General features: G+C 39.0%; 1 protein-coding gene across 2 annotated transcripts in view; it reads right to left on the bottom strand.

Annotated features, from left to right (window-relative positions):
- The window catches only part of LOC124157362, a 385,239-nt gene that overhangs the window by 326,552 nt on the left and 42,603 nt on the right, over positions 1 to 16,084 (bottom strand). For both annotated transcript variants that reach the window (XM_046532026.1, XM_046532027.1), the window contains one exon: positions 10,283 to 10,381. The gene's annotated coding sequence lies outside the window, so the exon portion shown is untranslated. The remainder of the gene's footprint in view (positions 1 to 10,282; positions 10,382 to 16,084) is intronic.

The following is a 16,084-nucleotide window of genomic DNA, read 5'->3' as shown; positions in this document are numbered from 1 at the left end:
TAAAATTATGAGATTAAAATCTATAATCAATGCATTTGATAAAGTTTCGTAATATAATCCTCACGGTAAACCAATTAAAAACTACTGTCATGCTCAGGTTTTTGAATTGATTTTATTGATTATATAAATTATTATTTCCCAATTGCTTTTTTTCATTCGTGGGTTGTAAAGACACAGGTCATCCTCCTCAGCCCTTTCATTCGCCATTAGAGACGATAAGCCCCAATATGCAAATAGAGGAAACCCCAAAGCGATTAAATCTAATGACTCCAGCATAAGAGGGAATCACCACCCACTGACGCGACCTGCAAAGGGGGTCATAGCTTTTACGGCTAAAAGCCATCGAGAAGCAAGCCCTTCAATTTTTCACAGTTCGGTTAACACCAAAATGGAGATGATGGTGGGCCAAAATTTCACAGGGCATTGTCATCGCCTTCCCTCAAATATTTCCGCATCCACTGCGTCATTTGTTTCAGGGGAAAGCACTTTTCTCCAATTATACTCGATCAAAATAAACCCAAATACATTGTTGATTCTCCTAAGATGTTAAGGGAACACGAAATTAAAGGCAACCACGTTTGGAATGACGAATCGATGAAATCATACTTTTTCTGCACGAAATAATCCCCGTTCACCTAAAAATCGCATGAAGTGAAATATAAAAAGACATAAGCAATAATAATGATTCTGCAGAATGACGACTAAGAATAATGAGCAAGTATCGCGCAGAGAATCCCACACCACTTAATTTGATGTTTCTAATTAACTCAAGGGTGCTTTATACAAAAAAATCCACCAATAAAACTAAAAACCTTGACACCTCTTCCTAGTGATAGTGCTAATAGCTCGCAGGACAGAAAATCATAGGCTACAATTATTAAATAGCTGGAAGGATTCACCGAATACTCGTCGAATTCCCCACTTAAAGAGTCAACTGTCAGGTCTCCCAGAAAATGAATAATTACGACGTACGAATCACCACGCTTATGGCCTCCATGAGAGTAAACACTTCCGCAAAATATCTCCCGTAAAGGCTTCGTTTCACATGATAAGATCATTTGACAAAATAACGAGGAGTTAAAGCACACCTCAGTGTGGAACAGACAACTCCGCGACGCTTGGCGAGCCAACGATGAACTTCAGGGCTATAACTGCCAAGGCAGGCGCGGGAGAGACGAGGAGCTACACCAATGCTGCCAAAGGAGAAGTTAAAGGCGGAAGAGCGTCGACCCTACCACGGCGAAGAAATACGAAAACCAACCGAGAGGGTGCTACACTCCGATATACACCCCAAAAACTTCAGAAACTAAGATACGAATAATAAGGTTAAAAGAGATATTTATTAATAAAAATGATAACTCGGCTTACCTTTATGCCCAGTATTATTTTGAACTCAACTTAGCATGTTACAAAATCGTTCTCGAATCTTTACGAAGCAATATCCCCTCAAGAAGTGTAGAAACTAAGTCTGAAACTGGTGAGGCATTGAGACTCGGGATAAATGGCGTGAACGAAAGTAGGAGCTTCATTAATCACACTCCCACATGAGGCTGGCTAAGGTGAAAATAGGCGGAAGGGCAACGGCCCGAGGATAACGCTCGAGCGGAGGATAAGGAAAATAAATGGAGGGGGTGCAGCTGAAGAACATTACGCCGAACACTTGCGGCACTTTCCATGATTTTCGCATTAAGGACGAGTCGTATAACGAACCCAGCTAACAGAGCATTAAAAAAAAGACGAAACATTTCTTGCAAGGTGAATTTTAAAGTATAAAAAATACAACAAAAATATTGAAACAAGAATATGAAAAGAAAGAGAATTAATAACGTGGCGCACGAATGAACAATAAATACATAATGAACATAACTTCCGTCGTCTGTACGTTCCAATCAGCATTAAAATAAACAAACGTTTGCGTCCAAACTATTTCAAATTGAAGGTAGAAACTAACAAATTGAATTTAGAAATGAAAAGATTTTAAAGAAAATAGAAAGTGAGGAATGCATAATAATACAGTGTTAAGACATCAATTTCAAGACATTAGACAAGGTAGGTTAGCAAGATGAATAGTTTAATTAAATTATTTTAATCAGATTGGCGCTCTCAAGCCAATCTGTTTCAATTAATTTAACGTAACAAATGCAGCGCATGATGATTTTTTTACGCAATATCCATTACGAAACTCTTGATAGCTTTTGATGAAACTGTTGTATTAGCTCTTTATTTCTCTTTTCGATTTGAATTAATTGAAATTATGGAAAAATACTTCTAATTTTAAAGTCAGATTAATGATGAATGAAAGAGAATACAAATCTATTCATTTTTAAATGTAAATGGAAACAAATTTTCTTTTACATGATTCAAAAAATGAAGTGAACGGAAGTAAATAGAAAAATTATATAATAATTATCTTACTTAATTTAATGTGCTTTTATCGTTTACAGATCATCCTTTCTTGCCAACCGAGTAGGCTCTGGCATTTATTTTAAATAGATTAGGAAACTTTTCTTGTTGCTTGAAATAATAATAATCGTTATCGCTGTCGGGTATAAAAGATAATATTTGAGACAACCACTTGGTGGTTTTACTTAAAATTTAAATCGATTTCAACATTCCCCTCTAACAAAACTAAAAATTCTAAAATAATATTAAAGTATAAATACAACATTTTCATAAAAACCACCTTATGTTAAAAAGAAGAAAATAACTGCCTACGGCACTTAAAATTATTAAAAATTTCAAATATAATTGATGAGAAAGTATAATAAGTTTCAAAAGAACATCTCAGATATCAAAAACGAAAAACGTGGTGCGTATGTAAGATTACATTAGCTTTCACTAGGATACATAGAGGAGACTAGGAGGATCTTTTTTTTCGCAAAATAGACATGTTTTAGCAGTTGCCTTCTCCAGTTTCCAGTATTTCGAAGATGGCTACATTCCTTACAGCTCAATTTTGCCTACTAAACTCTCATGAAATCACTCACAAACCCAACTGCTTTCGCCTAAATGCCTTCATATTTCTGAAAAATGCTATTCTAATTTTTCTTACTCTCCTGCGCTTGAGTGACATAGCTTTCCGTCTACCCAAAAATCTATGATGTAAACTCCTAAAAATATATTTAAAAAAGCTATAACATTCGTCCTTAATGTTTGGACTCGTTTCACGTAATAATGCCATATCAAAAATCGGAAAGTGCACGCTTCGATTTCACAAGCGTGCAAAATTAAACAACTGAATTAATACTATTGTACATAAGCATACTACCCCGAAAGCTGCCTCAATAGGAGAGTGGACACTAACCACCAATTAATAAATTAATAAAAAAGAGAAAAGAAGCTTCGAGTATTGAGTCCCTCTTAGTATCTAATCTCGTACAATATTAAGTATTTTAAAAAATAACACGAAGATGGCAATATTCCACAGGTTTATTTTTCGTACGACGCGTTTCGACCGTTAGGTCATTATCAAGTACAATAATGATGAGAAAGGTAATTATTGTACTTGATAATGACCTAACGGTCGAAACGCGTCGTACGAAAAATAAACCTGTGGAATATTGCCATCTTCGTGTTATTTTTTAAAATACTTAGAATGTCGTTCCACTACATAACGCCTGCTTCTGTTACTTTTTTTCGTACAATATTGTTCGGGAGGAATCTAGGCATTCGGAAAAATAATTCCCTTGTTTTATCGCTCCTCGTTTATCGTTTTTCTCTTACACGTATATCTATTCTTGATTGCTCAAGCAATCTAAGCCTAGCACGTAACCTAAAAGGCCCTAGCTGCAAGGGCGCAGCAAGGAATTAAGGCTGGGGGGGCTTTAGGTGCAAACTAATACCAGGGTGTGTGGGGGTATGGAATACCCACGAGGGTAACGAGGATAAGCGGTAGGTGCGAGATAAATAAATTACGGAATTTTAAGATTAATAGTTCAAAATGGTGAGTTTTACGGCTTTCTGAGGGATATTTTATTAATCCTTATACTATTCTGTTAGTAATATCAATCCATTTAAGTAAGGGGGGGTTTATCCCCCAAACCCCCCGCCCCCCCACCCGTCGCTGCGCCACTGCCTAGTTGGTCCCCTTCTTAGGGCGGTGGACGGCCATGGCCAGAGGGCGCAGGCACTATGCAGGGGGAGGACTGAATGATTGAGAATGAATTATATTAATTTAAATTATTGTTTTGTTTACTAAAGGCAGTGTTAATTATCCTGTTAAGTGGGGCATGATTGAAATCAAGTTAACTGCTCAATGCTGGCATTCTCACTGTAAAATTTGTCAGTTTCGGAACAGGAGGGCGCCAAAGATTTCCAGGCTAGAGGGCGCACCGGGATACGTCCCGGTATCCCGGCGGCCCAGCACGGGCTTACCTACAAGTGCCTAGCGACTCCCGGCCTACATTTGTTTAACATCAGTGTTAAGCTTTCTGCTCGCTCGTAGCAGTTTTGGAGTATTTTATTAACTTCACGGGGATCCCATGCGATATCCACGTATTCCAGTTTTGGCCTGACGATTGCGAAAAAGCACCTCTCTTTTACTTTTTCATCCGAACACATTGGCGGGTTTAGGGGGGCACGTCCTCCCCCCTCCCCCCCCCCCCCCCCAATCAAACGCTTAAAAAACGCTCCCCTCCCCCCCCCAGAAAAAATCCTGGATCCGCCCTTGTCCAAATACCTTGACAAAACACATTTGACGAATCCTAGCTTAATTAAAAGCTAAAGTAGCATTTAGTGTACTAAAGGATAATTTTTTACAAATGAATCCACTTAAAATTTATTTTTTTAAACAATATTTCTGGTAGGCCCTCAGAGAGTTGTTCACAATCTACGAAGTAAACCGCCAATGTATAATTACGAGTATGAACTTCCTACACCTCAAGATGCCAAGGCATATGGCGACGTACAATCAATGAGGCGAAGAGGGAGGGGGAGGGAGGAATACATATCGCGGCGTGGAAGGCTCTTTAGACGCCCCACCCACTCGAAAGCCCGTGCTGCGTGGATGAGGGGCTCGCTCGCATCAAGTTCCGTGCCACAGGTGCGATCTTGAGAGAGCGGGAAAGTGAAGGCCGCCCCAGAGCCGTTACGAGGACGCAACATTTCACCCTTGGCAATCTTTGGAAGCCGGTAATAATAATCGAGAGTTGAACGACAATCGACTGGGCGCCAGGAGGAGAGGACTCCCTCTCGTGGTCTTGAAAAAACAGGGATGAGGTGCTGAGCGGAAAGGAAAGAGAGGGAATGTTTCACTTCCGGAAACACAGGACGCCTTCGAGAGTGTGAGTCAGTCAGCCATTCCTTCCGGGGAGGGCGGAGCCGGCGTAGTGCATGCGAGGAATTTTGCGCGAGATTTGCGTGGAATTTTGCCGGTATGGCGGCGGAGTAAAGTCCTCGCCGGCCAAACAAGAGGTTGCGGTTTCGAGTCCCGCCTCGGTAGGTTTCCCAGATCCAGAGCACGTGTAATCGTTAAATTTTTTAAATGAACCCCCAAGAAAAGGCCAACATGTGCTGTTTTCGATGGTATGCGGAATAACAAAAATCATGGGGACTTCATAGAGGAGGCCCAATTCCATCCCATAACAGGCTGATTTCCGTGGCTAATTCGGTCGTATTTTAATCGGTTTTCAAGAATGTCTGCGGCGTGGTGATGAGTGCGACGCGATCCACTTTTTTTACCAATATTTTGAAGTACATCTAGTATTTACAATTGCGAGGAATATCATTGAAAAGTTATAAATTTAATATATATAACATCATCGTATATGCAAATTTCGGTTAACACCCCTAATTATACCTTATTTCCTTGTGAAACTAGGATCACTTTGTCCATCAGTGACGCGTGTGGCGACTTTTGTAAACCCATTTGAATACGTGATGGGTGACAAAATCCTTAAGAGGCCGACATTTGTATCTTGTTTTGTAATATTCGTGAAAAAAATGTTCGCCTTTGAGTTTGTTCGGATGGGCTTGTTGGATGGGTGATGTCTGACAGTCAATAGCTGGTAGTGATAGAATTTAGAAGAGAAAATATTCCCTTTCGACCAGTCGTATTTTTTTGTTTTTGCTCTGGAAATTACTTACATGAAACTTGCGGATGTGATGTTGTCATTATGACATTTTTAGAGTATACACATTGGTAATTTTTCTGTTTTTAAATTTTATATCTTAGACGAGAATGAGATGAAATTTAACAACTTGAAATATTGACAATTATTAACAAAGGTCTACACAATATACACCGTGAAAATTTGAAGATAAATCGTCAGTGTAAAATTAATAATTCATCTAGAAAAAAAAATAATTGCAAAAAATCGAAGTCTATGAAAAAATTCATTAATCGATGACTGATATCGATAATAATAGCCACCATCGAATTGTCGATGGCAAAGACCAACTCGGTGTCGACTTATCGAGCCACCAAATAAAAACTAGGATAAAATTGGCTTCATATTATTAATATGCTTGTTAGAATGTTTAATTCAATCTATCCTATCTTTAGTCTGTGATTGGAACAAATAGTATGCTTAAAAAAGTGAGCTTTTATGGTGGCAAGTGCGCGGTCAAATTTCATGCGAAATGCTCGATTCTGAGTTCTCTCCGATAGGCTTGTTGAATGGATAATGCCTAAAAATCGATGTCTGACATTGATCAAATTAATAGCTTCTGTAATTAGAGTAATGGTCTCGGAAATACATGTAACGTAAGTATGAATCAAACGACATGACTCTCCTGATGTGACCGGGTTTTGACAGAATACACATCGGAAGCATTCCATCAAAGTCATTGTAACCATTTGAAAACTATTCACCGATCCGGCCAATAATTCTAGATACCTTTGCTCGTAATGACGGTAAAACAGACAAAATTTAATTCCCCATTTGGATTCCTGAAGACAAAATCCTTAAAATAACGAAAATTCGCCCCACGTTAGAGCTTAAAGAAATTAATTTTGACGGAAATACTGAAACTAGGTTTTAATTCTTCAAAGCATTTGACAAGTATAAAATAAAATTAGGAGGACTGCTCATGGTATTATAAAATCAATGATAAGTGTGATAACACTATCACTACGATCACTCAGTTCATTCAGCTGACCAACTGCTCACCCCCAAGAAAAAAAATAGGTTTTTTTAAGCATATGCACCGCTGTCATTGCAGACCAAGGAACATTTTTTCCTACGACGCACCCTCACTTCAAAGACAGTTTTGTAATGAGACATAAATACAAATTTTAAGTGGACAAATTTATTACCAATGATAATTCAAAAAAATGTGATGAGCGAAAAATGGACTTCGTCATAATAGATGGCGTTAGGTAAAACACATTACAATTTCCTCTATATTTCTTTGGTCACCGTAACTATTAATTTTTTTATTTGCAACACTCTTGGAATTCATATATCCTTGTGGATGATATAAATGGATGAGTTACCTCGAATTAAATGAGAGAACACACTGTGATACACTAGAGAATACAAAGTGAACAAGCAAGAGCATCATTTCACCACTGCCACTTCATTTAATGCTTCCTTAAAAATAGGCAAAATATTAAAAGGTATAATACACAAATTTGTGTATCTCCACACTGCACGATCAGGGCTCTCCCATTTATATGCTAAAAGACGTGTGTGCTCAGCCTTCGCCAATTTTAAAAACTGAGGGACGATGACAACACTCCAGAGGAAAGGTTGGCATTTCCGGGTTGGTAAATCCGGGAGATTGTGAAGAATTCTGATGACGCGGCGTTAGAGATCATCAATGTTAATTCATCATTTTCATGAACATTAATTTTGAACAATAAAGGAAAAACTGTAGAGGCTCGATTATGTAAGAACCAAGTCTCTTACCAACTCACCAACAAAATCACCGGCGTAAACAGCAAAGCAACTTTCCATACAAAATAGAGATTAAGCAGGAATTCAGAAATTCGATTGAATCGAATTTTATCGAATCGAATCCTATCGAATTTTCAGATTCAAAATTCGAAAGAATCAATCGATTATAACTTCGAAAGAATTCATCCTGCGGTTCGCATATGCGATTGTCGTAGAAAAATCTCTTCAATAAAAGGGAAGATTCGTCATCAATAGGATTGTAATCGAGAATTCAAGAGGAAGACTTATTTAAAAATCCATAGATAATATGACGATTTTAAAAAAGAGGATGATTAGAATTTCAAGGAAAAAATGATTCCACTTCTCAGATATGACAAAATCAGGAATTGGGTTTGATTATTCGACATTGCCTTCCCACTTGAAAATTTTAAGTGTGCGTGAAATATTATTTTATTTCAAAATACATATTATTTTCACCGGAATAATTGTTTTATTTCAATCCACCACAAATATAGTTTCTCAAGTCTCACAGGCACAATCACTGAAAATCAAAACACCAGAAGCATTTGCATTTTGCTTTGAAGGTTCAAGTCCACCGACACATGTTACGCATCAAGGTGAGCAAGCCATCCTCCCACAGCATTTCTTTGCGGTGGAAAAACGGAAATGATCTCGCTTCCGCAAGATTTAAAATATGTAGCAATGAAGAACAGTAATAACCGCTAAGATAAAAATCCAGTCCTAGTCGAGACCGTGTTGGCAAAAAAAAAGACTTCCAAGCTCAAATGAAGTCTTTGAAGAAACGATGCGAATACTCGTAGGCGACATTGAAATATATGAAGACATGATGAAATAAACGCATCTATCAAAAGTTGCTCCACAGTTAATTATTGGGTTATATCCCCCGATTCCAATGCCTTGACGGTTCATCGATTAATTCATAACTTCTATACCGATACTTTTCATTGCTTGAGAACATCGAAAATGAAACAACTTCGTACTTTAAACGCAGCTTTATAAGTACCACTGGGAGTTGGCTACAACCTTGACGCTTAGTCGTTGAAATTTGCCGGGATACTAACAAAAGTTGGTGGAAATGTCAAATTTGTTTCATGTACCATGCGTTCGGACTTTCCAGGAAGTATCGCTTTCAAGCATTAACAAGACATAACATTGAGAAATAGGGTAAAACCTTAACCCTGCCTCTGTAGGGGGTAAAATAACCCAGACAACTATTAAGTTTACTTTACTAACATAACCAAATACAACTAATTCATTTTACAGGATACATATATTAAGCGTTTAAATGCTTTAATCATCACTGTAAATATTTACGGTAATTATATTACACCACGTTCATCTATGTCGTTAACGTATACGGTATAAATAGAGAATGTGAAAGATTGTAAAAAAATGAAAAAGGCGGTAAATATATTATCTTATTGAGAGACATACTAAATATCTGTAGAAAAAACTAAGTACAACAAAAACAGTAGGTTGTAAACTTTAGTTTAATCAAACCAGTTTATTTTTTGTCGCTCTTCTTCACAACTAAATCCTAAGAAACCATTTTACAGATCTGTCCTCACAAAAACAGGGCCAAACACTTTTCAGTGCAATGGTGAATCATCTTCAGATTTAACTACACTTGACATTGGCCGCGACCTCACGTGAAACTATCGACGCAAAAAATATTTTTTTCACAAAAAAGAAGAATCATCAATCATCTCGAAAGAGTTGACGCATTTTGGCGTGAAAGGCACGGTTTACTACGTATAACAAGGAACGGGAATAATACCAACTCCTCGGTTCAGCGAATACAGGAAATGCTCCACAGTGACAGATGATCGGTAACATATTGCAGGACGTAGTTCGAACGCTTCGGAGCATCGGATCCCAGGCAAAAAAAGGTGTCAAAAAGACATTAGGAAATGCATCGCAGGAGGAGTTGATGCTATTTTCTCTAAGCAGCGTCGGGGAAAAGCAAAAGCTTCAACTATTTTTGTTAAAAAGCTTTTAGTCTGAATATTCCTCTACTTAATCGGAAAGCGCCACTTGACAAGAAAATTTCAAGCCCAATAAACCAAAAAGGTGGCCCACCTGGGGTTTATACATATATAAAACGCAACGCAGCGTAAAAATCACACTGGCGACGACTTAGCATATAATTAATGTTAGGTTATATCATTTTAATACCAAATACTGACACTGTAAATTTTTAATATAATTGTAACATTAACTTCAATCACAACTTGGCAATGATTTCGAAGTCTTCACATTACTAAAGGTGGTGATGAGACGACTACAGTGAAACAACAACCCAGGAGGTAGAGAATCATTGGAGCAATGATGATGAGGCAGCTTCATCGACTGACAAACACTTGCGTCCAACGTTTCTAAAAATAGAAAGATATTCAATAAAAAACGAGAATTAGCAAACTCACCACAGAGGCTCTGGGAAGCGATGGTTGCTACACTTATGACGGAGGATGATGGTCAATGCACAGCAGATGGCTGATTGAGGAAGATGACACGTGCAATACCTGAAAAGGAAACGACGAAGAAATCGTTTCAAAATACTTTCACGCTAAAAGTAGAAAAGATAATTCGCGCCACAAATCAAATGCCATGAATGATAACTAATAACAGAGTGTTAAATATAAGAATAACAAGAGAGAGGGCAACTCAAATCGCTGGCAAAGAGGGAGAAGAAAATATAATCATCATGAATAACTATTTGAGGAGGAAAAAACGACTCCAATTCGCGTTTGTTGTTCAGCATGCCGGTTCCATTCGCATTTCAATAACTCTCGAATAGCATTGAAAAAAATACAAGCCAATGATGTCCCTGTTTCCAAAATTAGATAAGAATAGAATCCCAGGGGAATATTAGACCTTGCTCTACTTTACAGATTATTTCTACAGCTCAACTTACTTGAACGTGCCCTAGATTTTCAGGTTCTTCATAGTACACACTTTTGAAAAAGAACTACACCAATATAGCACGCCACAAACCCGGTTTTTCACTAAACATTGTGATGATGCAATGGTCATATGCTGAGTTATACAAAACCCATGAATAATGAAAATATTCTACTCTTTTTTTCGGTACAGAACAGGTCATATCGTTACTTTACTGGCATACTTTAGCGACCAATAACCATAAATAGTCACAGAATAAGGTTAACCTAGTAAGAATACAGTAACCGCTACGCCCAATTCCGGTCCAAATTTTTAATCAACTGAGACACAGCAACCTCACAAGAAGTCTCGCCCATGTATCTAAACCACCTCATTAAAAAAAAAATTTTTTTTACCAGCGATAGTCATCTTTTAAAAAAATCTTGATAGTGTGCGTAACCTCTTCTACACCCAATACATTGATACAGAGATTCCTCCTGAACTCCACCATCTATCAATATTTCATCTTACACTGTTAACAACATGGTTCTCATTATTCGTTGCACAGGACGAGTTAAAGAAACTCAGCTTTATAAATAAAATACTCTATTCAAACTCCCCTCACAACCTTGACTTTCATTGCAACTGGTGCTAACATGAATGGCTCGCGCTAAACAGCCAACGCGAGCAGGAGTCTTCAGCTTTTTAAATCCATCTCAAAATGCATCCTCGAGCCATCTTTTTTCCTTGAATGCAACTTTAAACTTCATAATACGTAACTTAATCTATGGATAAAGTAAATGATAAAACTAAAATCTTACCTCAGTGTCGCCACAGCTGTATTAGAGTACCTACGTTAAAGAAATGGGTAGTAAAAAATTACGCCATAGATTCTGTAAAGACTATACGATATGTCAGAATCAAAAGTATTTTTTTCGTGGCTATTTCACTATCACGTGATTATTAAATAAAAAAATACAAACTATAACCCCTTGCCATTTTTCCGTAAGTAGTATTCATCTACCTTTTACCAAATATGTTCTGATCAAGTCTACATGATGCTGGACTACGTGAGGTCAAACCTTACAGTCACTTATAATTTAAGCGAATTCCCGGAAGAGAAAGATTTTTCACCGAAAAAATCCATGAAAGTGAAAAATAACTATGATTTACCTCAATAAAAATCAAGATTGTACCACGGCGCAAGCCCAGCCCCCTAGACATACAAACGTTAACGACAAACGCCCTTACCCCTTCAACAACCACTTCAGAACATTCACCCCAAAGGATTAGGAGGACAAGGAGAAAGGAGCCGTGAACAAGCCTTCCAAAAATTGCGCCGAGTGCCCCAGACGACCCCTTCCCCACCCGCGTATTTATGTACATTCGGCGAGAGACGCCAGACGGCGAGGATGGGGAAAAAAGCAAACACATTTTTTTTACGCCAACCACGTCACAGATAGGAAATGAGCTCCTCAAGACCACTTGGGTCTCTTTATCTTCCCGCCAGCCTAAACAAATAAAAATCACCTTCCGCCGTCGCGGTCATTCGGACACACATGTTTTGGCACCCAAGAGGTTGGACAGGTTTAAAAATATTACGCGAGGGCGAGGAGGAGAGAGGATTAAAATCTTACACAATTTTATTTTTTGCCGGCGGAGGCAGGACGATTAGAAATACGAGGAGGAAAGAAGGATAAGAAAGAAAAAAAGGGAAGGAGAAATAGGAACAGCAAGCACTATTGACGAGGCCGCACGTCAAGGGGGAAAGAAAACATGAGACAGAAGGGTGATGCTCATCCCTTTTCCCGCCATTTACTTCTTAACCCTTTCAAACCCCTCATTCTGCAGAAGATCCCTCTTACAGTCTCGCAATTTCAAGACCCCCTCCACACCCCGGCCAAGAGTTCCAACCCACCTTCCCCCAACCGCCAACCTCTCCCTCTCCCGAGCTCCAAACAACCTCTCTCGTTTCGCGGCAACAGGTGGCGAGTGCCGGCGAATAGAAGGAGGGAGAGTGGGAGGAGGGGTGAGAGGCTGGGCGATGCATCCCCTTCGATATTCGGAACGCTTTGGACGTCTCGAAATGAAAAGGATTCATTCGACTCGCCTCTGTATAGTACGCGCACGGAAACGAAAGCAGATTACAAGTTCCGTTTCCAGTTAGGTCATCGTGGCTGAAATTTTCTTTCAGCCGCACGTGAAAATTTTCACTTGGATCATTATTGAGTTCCGTTTCGTAGCGGGAAAAAAATAAGGAGAAGTAAAATAAAGTTATAAATAATGATCAAATTAGTAATAGAGAATAAATCAAGGCTGGAAACTTTCGAAATTTGATGTCATTGAATTATGATTAAATCAAATGGAAACATCGTGTCAGTAATGATGAAGGTCTAAGAAAAATAGGTGAGGAGAGAGTCTTTCAAAAACCCTGAGAAGAAGACGGGACAATTTAAGCGGCAACACTATGAGCTACGAGGGTTTAATGAAAATTATCGTTGAAGGACAGGTGGAAGGGAAGAATAGCAGAGGTAGGCCACAGAGGAGAGATAAAGAGTATGAGATGAATGATGTAAAGCAGAAGAGCTATGTCGGTTTTAAAAGATTAATCAATAGGAAAATGAGCGGAGAACTGCGTCAAACCGATCTTAAAATCCCAACAATGATAAAAACTAATATTGCAGCTATACGTCCAAATGAAACTGGTGCGACGCGAGGTAACTGTTACGTCAAAAAAGACAATAATGATAATGTGAATTCCGGATCAAAATATTTGTTTCCCAGGAAGTGTTTGGATTTTCGCATCATTTCTGGTTCTACTCAAAGGATTTTATAAGTTTACTACCAATATCAATCAGGTGGTTTATGCAAATTTCATGTCTAGTGGCCGATAAAGGTAATATATAATGAATAACAGTAACTCTTAGCTTTCACGCCGGCATCGACAGCGAAATGCTGCACCCGAAAATTACGAGAGGCATAAGATAAATCTAAATTTCGTCAACGTGGAATTTCAATTCGTTTTCCCTCCATTAATTCGTGAAAATATAATTCGGTCCAAGAACGGCGGTAGATAAAAGGGAAGAAGTTCGGCACACAGACAGGGAAGTGGAATCGGTCTTCCGACCTCGCAGGGTCTTTGGGTTTCAGAGAATGGATATAAAAATCAATGGACTTTTTTACTCTAAATCTTAAGAAGGCGATAGATTTTGAAATAATTAACGGAATGAACTCTGAGGTTCTCACCGTAACGAGCACAAAAAATCTCTTTTGGGCCAAGATAGGTTCGGGAAAAGAGAATCTCTAGGCACAGAATCTCTTGAATCTCTCTCTAATCTCTAGGTGGCGAGACCTACGACTAGCAAATTACCTCTCCGAACCTAATGGAACCCATTTCCTATAATAAAGTGAATTAGGATCGATTTTTCACTCGTTCGCTGATATGATATTTATAATAATTTTTAGGAAAGCATACCAAATAAAAACGCTACGCTTCTAGGTCCTCTGTGACGTGTGGAGATGACGACGCAGCCCCGAATTCACTGCAAAAGTTGTGTGCCCTAACTAAATCATAATAAAATATCAGATTGATAAAAAAGCAACTTACTACCTTCACACGGCTATGAAATTATAATACTGGCACTACACACATAACCGAGCACACTTAGCAACACTATCAAGCGACGCCAAATTCGAGGTCGTTCTTTCGACGTCCGGACCACTCTCGGGCAGCGCCGGTTATTATTTTAAAGCCGTACACAGCGCACACCTGTACAGGAACTAGCGGGGGAGTAGGGAGGATTGAGATGCGAATGGGCAAGCAAGGATAGGTAGGAGAGAGAGAAAGAGTAAAAAAAAAAGAAATTAGAATGACCCAAGGGACGAAATGAAAATAAAAAAGAGGCTACTCCGAGGGGAGCTAGCTAGTGGAGGGAGATTCGCTCGCGACGGGCCGAGAGAGGAGTACGCAGGGAAAGGAGGAGGGGGGAGGAGAAGGCAAAAGAGAAAGAGAAGTTACGCCACATTCCGATGTGCTCCACTGACCAGAGCCGACCATTTTCGGTCAAGCCGTCGCCGGAGCTCCCGCACTCCTAAACCCTTCAGCCACCCCATACTCTACTCACTCGCTCGGAAGAGGTGGGAGGGGAGAGGAAACGAGGGGAAGAGGTGCAGTTTTTTAAGGGTGTAAGGTGGGAGGGGGACACACGGAGGGGATGGGATCGTGTTGGAGAGGGTTCGCGCGACTAGGTAAAATAGGAGGAAGTATTAAGGAAATTAATATAAGGCCGCAGACGTTGAATAAAAACCAATAAGACACATCGGATTAATTGTTGTTGGATGCATAGTAGCGGAGACGGAAAGAACAAAATTTAATTGGATCAACATCATAAATAGAAGGAAAAGCCAAGAACAGAGAGGAGTGATACGGAAATTTTAATAACGACTCCCTAAGGGTTTGGTAGACTTTTTACTACAGCAGGTAACCAGCACCTAAGGTTACATTTTTGTTAAATTAAATTTTGTTTGACTTTTGAATACAGGCGGTGGCAAACTTTGAGGACCACCAGGTACGCAGCCATCTCATTCAGAGTACCTACCAACAATCAGGTGGTCTCGGTAAGTATTCACAATGCGCTCACGAGCTGCACCCTCAATATTAAATTAGCTAGAGGAAATTGGTGATACAAGTAACCAATGAAAATATGCTATACTGAAACTGAATGAAACAATGACGGTATTCATTCTGGTGACCTTGGCGTCTCGAAAACCCCTTAGATAAAGTAGCGGAGTGTTCGTACAGCAAAGGCATAATGATAATAATTCAGATAGCTGTCGACTCGAAAGATTAAATGATTACTGGAAATTACCAGTTTATTCAAAGGATATACAAAGATAATGAGAGGTGTAAGGTAGGAGCCAAGATTTAGTATGCACCCTGTAAAGCGGAGGCGAACGAAGCAGCGGCTCTTTAAGCCTACAGGAAATAACAGTGGCAATACATCAAAGTATATATTTCTAACCAAGTATAGTAGCAGTAACTCAACCTCCTTTCGGACGTTGAACTCTCCCGAAATATTTCTAGATATTTATCAACAAAATAATGCCCAAATAAAATTTTTGAACACTGGCTCGGCAATAGATTAAACTAGACGGTTAATTACTTTTATCTCCGAGCTATTAATTAATTGATATTTCACCTCATTTTTTCATGATTAAAAATAGAATAAATACGCATGCGTCACAATTTACATGAGAAAAACGCCATGGTGCATAAGTATCCATTTGGAATCGTTGGACAATAGTGCAGAATTTGATTGAAAACACGGAGGGCAATAAGGCACGGA

Source organism: Ischnura elegans, chromosome 4, assembly GCF_921293095.1.
Source record: "Ischnura elegans chromosome 4, ioIscEleg1.1, whole genome shotgun sequence".
NCBI lineage: Eukaryota > Metazoa > Arthropoda > Insecta > Odonata > Coenagrionidae > Ischnura > Ischnura elegans.
The sequence above is the reverse complement of the archived record's forward strand: the minus strand, read 5'-3'. Positions and strand labels throughout refer to the sequence as shown.